At 52.1% G+C, this 5,493-nt stretch overlaps 1 long non-coding RNA gene and 1 other non-coding gene across 2 annotated transcripts; both read left to right on the top strand.

Annotated features, from left to right (window-relative positions):
• Positions 1 to 1,923: 1,923 nt before the first annotated feature.
• On the top strand, positions 1,924 to 5,168 carry LOC141576629 (uncharacterized). Its single transcript, XR_012505045.1, has 3 exons — positions 1,924 to 2,117; positions 4,665 to 4,822; positions 4,961 to 5,168. It is a non-coding gene; the product is annotated as an uncharacterized LOC141576629 (long non-coding RNA).
• Positions 3,519 to 3,627, top strand: LOC141576631 (U6 spliceosomal RNA). Its single transcript, XR_012505047.1, has one exon. It is a non-coding gene; the product is annotated as a U6 spliceosomal RNA (small nuclear RNA).
• Positions 5,169 to 5,493: the final 325 nt, after the last annotated feature.

Below are 5,493 nucleotides of genomic sequence, written 5' to 3'. Positions count from 1 at the left end.
ACAAGTGTCGGATTACTGATCTGAGTTCTGCTGGGCTAACTCGTAAATCTAAATTAATAAGTGCCGGTTTGCTGATTCCCTGTTCATATTTTGCTAGCCAGCTGGATTTTCAAAGAGACATATCTGGCCTTGAAATGTTGGTTTGCTGCCTCACTGCCTCTACTTTCGTGATAATGATGTTGCTAAAGCTATTGCGTGCCTATTGGCCGAATACCCCAAGCTGGTACTTAACCCTATAAACCTCATGTGCACGTCTTGGAGGTGCTCAAGGCTTAGGAGCAGAAGCCCCTCTGAGCCCGCCGGCGTAATAAATCTGAGTACTCCAACCCTCCGAGTGGTGCTTGTTTCTTGGCTGGCCTGTCATTTCCATAACAGCACCGTTGACAATAAGAACGTCACTCTCGTTCCGGCATAAAGAAGACATCTGGGGAGGGTGGGGTGGGGGGGTGGGGTGTAGATCTATGTTATGTCCTGATTCCAGGAAGGAAAGGGGCAAGAGTCGGCGTGCCCTTCTTTCTGGGGTATCTGTCTGTTCGCTTTTGGTGTTCTGCTGGTTTGGTTATTTCAGCTTTCTGTTTGGTTCCTTTCACAGATCCAGTGGCTCAAAACAGCATTCTGATTTTCTTTTCTCCTGGGGTTTGGTTTTTGATAGGTAGAGGGACAGGGCCCACGCAGGGGTGGGGGTGGGGGGGTCACTGTGCCGGAGAAAGGGAGGCGGCTGTGGTGAAATCATCGAGCAGAGGGGATTTCTACGAGAGGGACTCTCCGAAGTGAATGGGGTCCAAGGAGATCAGCAGGGTTTCTGTGTGCTCGTTTGGTTTTGTTCGTGCGTGTGTTTGTTTTTTCTGGACGAGGCCAAAGAACTCTTCAGGTGGAGGTGTGTGTCCAAAGGGTCTGACAGGATGGGAGGATGCGGGGCGAGTCAGTCCATGTGCCCAGAAAGAGAGAGAATCTGTCATAGCTGAGACTCAGGCCTTTTTCAGACCTCGGCCCAGAGAGCAGTTCGGCTCCGAGCATTCACGGAGAAGTTCGCCGCCACCTCAGTCCTGTCCCCCACCCCCGCCCTCCCCCACGCCTCAGCCCCCAGTGAAGGAGGAATCATGAAGTGGCCGCACTTAGGCTAAGCCAATTTTTGGCTTTATGCTTACTGCTTGCTTTTAGAACGATCAGCAAACTCGACTGACCAGACACCGCTCCCAGCTCCAGGCCCACTGTTAAAAACAGCTAAAGTTGTCGATTCTAACTGTTTGATTTGACCTTCCTCTGATCGTTCAACTTGACAATCATGTTTGGCGTCTGAGTCTTTCCCCAGGAAGGGAGTCACGGGAGGATAAGCTCAGGAGAACGACCAGCCCCCTCCCACCCCCCACCCCCCACCCCGAGTTCCTCCGTGGCGCTGGTGCCACCAGGTGAGTCTGACCAGATAAAGAAGGTCACGGGCTGATGACCTACTAGACCACCAGGAGGTCCCATGTTACCAGACACTCATCCAGATTTAGGAGGAAGTTTCATCAGAGACCCTTGTTGATCATGAGCACCTTTTGTGCTCCCGCCTGTTGTGATTCCCTTTCATGCTCCAACCTGTTCGTCCACAGAAGCATGAAACCCCAACCCCAAGACGGGTTCACAGTTTGGAGGGCACTAGCCTGCTGTGAGTCCCCTTTGCCCAGCAAAGCAATCAAGCTGCCTCTTTTCTTCTAAACTCTAAGACCCTGTCTCTGGGTTATTTGGCTCGTCAGGGACGGGGTGGGGGAGGGCGATCTTTCGGCAACACCCGCAGAAGTTTCCCTGAGTGGCAGGAACCAGCGTGGCCCTCAGGCCTCAGCCCCGCAGGCAGGCAGGCAGGCAGAGTTGGAGCGACCGTTGGTCCCGCCCCCGCCCGCGCACCACCACCCCCCGCCCCCGCCGCTGCTTCCGCCGCCGCCCCCGCCGCCGCTTCTGCCGCCGCCGCCGCCGCCGCCGCCGCCGCCGCCGCCGCCGCCTCCCAGGCCTTCTCCACCGATCGGTCCCAAATCGACTGACTGTCTCCTGGAAGCGGGGGCGGGGACGTCAGGAGGATCCATTCGGCAGGGCCTCGTTCAATCGCTTCATTCAAATGCAGAAAGCTCTGTGCTCAGGTCAGAGCCTTTGACTTGGCCTCCGGCTCCTCTCTGTTGAACGGCTTTTGTTCTTTGGTTTCAATTTCCCCACCCTTAGGCCACCCCGTCCCAACTGCACGGAGGGAGGCGGGAGGGAGGGGGAGAATCTCGCCTGGTCTCAGGCCAAAGGAGTCCCCTCCTTTTCCTAATCTGGGTAAACCCCACTACACCGTTTGAGAATCATGGAAGGGCATGGAAGCAGACCTCTGACTTGATAGATTCCTCTGGGATGGGAGACTTTAAAAAAACAAAATTCTTTTTCCCCTGCTTCCAGGGAGGCAGAAAGGAGGGCCAGAGTGTTCCTCTTGCCTCGGGCAGTTCTTTGTTTGTTTGTTTCTTTCTTTTGTTAAATCATTTTTTTTTTCCTTTTTTTCTTCCAGTTTTATTGAGACAGAGTTGACATACAGCAGTGTATACTTTTGGGGGGGGGGCGGGGAGAGGAATTCGATTTTATGTATTTATTTTTGACCGGAGGTACTGGGGATTAAACCCAGGACCTTGTGCTTGCTTGCTAAGCACACACTCTACCACTGACCTATACCCTCCCCCTTGGCCAGTTGTGAAGTCCCTTTCATTCAGCATAGTCCATCGGGCACATTTTGGGGCAGCCTACTCTGGACCCCAACATTTCCCTATTCTGTAACTTCCCTGGAAGTTTTACACATTAAAAGCTGGGCTGTTGACTGTGCGTGTGCGTCCATGCGTGCGTGGGTGCGTGCGTGCGTCTGAGCGTGCATGCGTGCGTGTGGTGTGGGGGCAGGAGGGAGGGAATAGTTTCCTAGAGGGCCTGCGTTTCATGGACCCAGTTTCTTAGTTCTGAGAACAGGTCTGTTCAAGGAAACAGTTGTAGTATCTCGTCTCAGGAGGCGGTGGTGTCGATGGGCTTCTGAAGCTAGGCCTAGGGAGCAAGCAGTCAGGTATCGCCTAAGAGGCACTTGTGTGGAAAACCAAAGTACAGCACAAAGGTTAATCATTGGAGCAGATGAGAAACCAGATTCAGGGCCGGGAGTAGGGGGTCAGTCTGGTAGGAGATTTCCACACATCGGGGTCATCGAAACGGCTCGAGCAGTATGAAATGCCTCTGATGATGTCCTGGGGTGTTCGGCTCAACTCTCTGAGCGGCTCCTCCAAAAACAGGCCCTAGGATGGTTTCCACAGGAGCTGTTGTGGCCATTTCTCTGACGTTTACCTCCCGTTGCCCAGCTTCAGTCTGCAGGGCTTCAGGAGACGGAGCATTTTAGTACTCAATGATGCCAAGACAAAAGGGTGAGAGAAAATGGGAAACGTTCGTGGAGATGGTCCTAGGCAGATAGTGGAGGCAACTAGAAGACTTTCAGTCTCCGGGCCGGCTTTCAGGTTGAGACAAAAACCCTAAGGCAAGCGCTTGCTGCCACAGCACATCGACTAACACGGGAACCATCCAGAGAAGATCAGCACGGCCCCTGAACGTGGACGACACACACACATACGTGAAGCGTTCCGTAGCTTTAGTGATGTCAGTCACCCAGAGAAAGACAGATATCCTATGCCATCACTTCTAGATGGGATCTGAAAGTAAGTCAAGACACCCATCCATACATAAATAACTCCATTTTAAAAAGACTCCAAGGAACCTATTTACAAACCAGAAACAGACTGGACTCGCAGACATGGAAAAGAAACCGATGGTTAACACAGGGGACAGGGTAGGGTGGAGGAACGGGGGAGGGCAGAGGGATAAATCAGGAGTTTGGGATTAGCAGATATAAACCACCCTATACAAACTAGGTACACAAGTAGGTCCTACTGTCTAGCACAGGGAACTATGTTCAATAGCTTGTAATAACCTATCCTGAAAAAGTATACGTGTGTGTGTGTGTGTGTGTGTGTGTGTGTGTGTGTGAATAAGTGAATCACTATGCCGTACGTCATAAATGAACACAACATTGTAAGTCAACTATACTTCCATTGACAGAGAGTTCCTACAATAAACAGGCAGGCAGGCAGGCAGGCAGGCAGGCAGGCAGGCAGGCAGGCAGACAGACACAGACACAGACACAGACACAGACACACACACACACACACACACACACACACACACACACACACACACACACACACACACACACACACGCCCCACAGACACAGGGGAACCCTAAGGAAAACGAGTAGCACTAGTATCTCTTATCCATGCATGTCTATCCCAGTTTAATGGAAACCTAAGTTTTGCCTCCAAGTCAATGATGCTAATAACTCTGCTGCCAAGAATAGAAAAATCCTCACGGAGGATTTCTGAATCCCAGAAGGGTCAGGGAGGGAGAAAAAGAGAAAGGGTTCCATTCTGCTGACAGAGGTATGATAGTTACCATGTGGGTGTCCGCCTCTAAAAGGAAAGGAAGGGGAAAAAACAAAAGTTTATTTTCCCTTGTATCTGAAAAGAAAAAATTTAAAACTCAATCCTCTTGGAGACAAGAAGTCGTACACACCTCATGTCACTGATTCTCCTCCTCCACCTCCTCCTCCTCCTTCCTCTACTTCTTCTTCTAGTCTATACCTCCCATGGATTCTGACGACCTTGCCTGATGATGGCGGGTGATGGGGGCAGAGATCGATCCTTCTGAGAAGTAAGTTGGCAAGCGCTTTAGTGAAGCCTCGTAGGATTTACCCAGTGAAGCGAGTGCCTTCGTCCCTGGAGGCTGCGGAAAGTATGTCCCCAAGTCACATACGCATGTGTTTGTCTTTTGTTGTCGTTGTTGTTGTTGGTGGTGGTGGTGGTGGTGGTGGTGGTGGTGTGTGTGTGTTTGTTTGTTTGTTTATTTGTTTGTTTGTTTGTTTGTTTGTAGCAGTGTCCTGGCCATGCTGAGGGCATCAGGCTTGCAGCGGGGGAAGGAAGGCTTCAACCCCTTTGGAAGTCATACCTACCATCCCAAGAACGTCTGGATGACCCCTACTATGTGGCAGTTGAATGGGGGCCAGTTACTGGGGTTCAGCGGGTCCAGAGAGAGGAGGTCTGAGGCCTCTGGGGACAAAAAGTTTGTACGTATGTATGTATGTATGTATGGCCAGTTGACTGTTTTTGCGGTCCTATAGGAATCTTCCTGCCCCTGTCTATTGAACAATGGGAGTCATCTTCCAAGTGCCCTGACACCAGACACCACGGTGGGTGAAGGAATGCGGGTGGGGTGGGGGTGGGTGGGGGAGGTCATCCAGGGAGCTGGGAGAAACCGAGCACGTCCGTGGGTCGGTGGGTCGGCCTGTCGGATGGTCGCCATGCTGGGTTTCCCCTAACCCAGGCCATTTGCCGAATGGACAGAACAGACTGGGGCCACGTGTGCCACCCACCCTCTTTCCGGAGGCTGTGGTCCACTGTGTTTGC

Source organism: Camelus bactrianus, unplaced genomic scaffold, assembly GCF_048773025.1.
Source record: "Camelus bactrianus isolate YW-2024 breed Bactrian camel unplaced genomic scaffold, ASM4877302v1 HiC_scaffold_152, whole genome shotgun sequence".
NCBI lineage: Eukaryota > Metazoa > Chordata > Mammalia > Artiodactyla > Camelidae > Camelus > Camelus bactrianus.
Note: the sequence above shows the minus strand (reverse complement) of the source record. Positions and strands in the feature narration are given on the sequence as shown.